The sequence below is a fragment of the Terrapene carolina genome, unplaced genomic scaffold (assembly GCF_002925995.2).
Source record: "Terrapene carolina triunguis isolate 2854851 unplaced genomic scaffold, T_m_triunguis-2.0 Scaffold234, whole genome shotgun sequence".
NCBI classification, from domain to species: domain Eukaryota; kingdom Metazoa; phylum Chordata; order Testudines; family Emydidae; genus Terrapene; species Terrapene triunguis.
The window spans coordinates 3,241,725-3,242,298 of NW_020664585.1; the positions used below are offsets into that span (position 1 = coordinate 3,241,725).

The 574-nt window shown below is 79.1% G+C and overlaps 1 protein-coding gene across 1 annotated transcript in view; it reads left to right on the forward strand.

The window, feature by feature from the left end:
- The first annotated feature begins 276 nt into the window (after window positions 1–276).
- Window positions 277–574, forward strand: part of TRPV4 (transient receptor potential cation channel subfamily V member 4) — a 38,799-nt gene continuing 38,501 nt past the window's right edge. Inside the window, exon 1 of the mRNA XM_029912627.1 lies at window positions 277–339. The gene's annotated coding sequence lies outside the window, so the exon portion shown is untranslated. The remainder of the gene's footprint in view (window positions 340–574) is intronic.

Here is a 574-nt window from a genome sequence, read left to right on the forward strand (position 1 = left end):
GCAGGGTCCGGGTTCCCCGGGGCAGGGTCGGGGCGCAGGGTCCGGGTCCCCCGGGACAGGGTCGGGGCGCGCAGGGCCGGGCAGGAGGCGGTGCGCTCGGAGGGAACCTGAGCCGCTCCGGCTGGAGACGCCGGCAGGGGCTGGCGCTGGGCCGGGGGGCGGCCCGGGCTCCCTCCCTCGCTCCAGGCGGGGTGGGGCCGCGGGACTCAGGTCAATCACGGCCAGCGCGGGGCGCCCAGTCCCGGCTCTGCGGCGCGTCCCAGAGACCCCAGCGCTCCGGGGGAGACTGGCCGGGCCCCTTCGGCTTTAGCTGCGCTCCGCCGGGGAAGCGAACGGAAGGTACCGGGGCGCCGTCTGCCCGCGGCGGGGAGGCGTGGGGCTGGGCGGGGCGCGGGAGACCGAACCCCTCCGGGCTTTCCCAGCATCCCCGCCGGGCTGCCCCGAGCTCCTGGGCCTCGGCTCCCCGCCACACCTGGGGGATCCCCCCCTCCCCTGGGGCTCGGCTCCCCGCCACACCTGGGGGATCTCCCCCCTTCCCCTGGGGCTCGGCTCCCCGCCACACCTGGGGGATCCC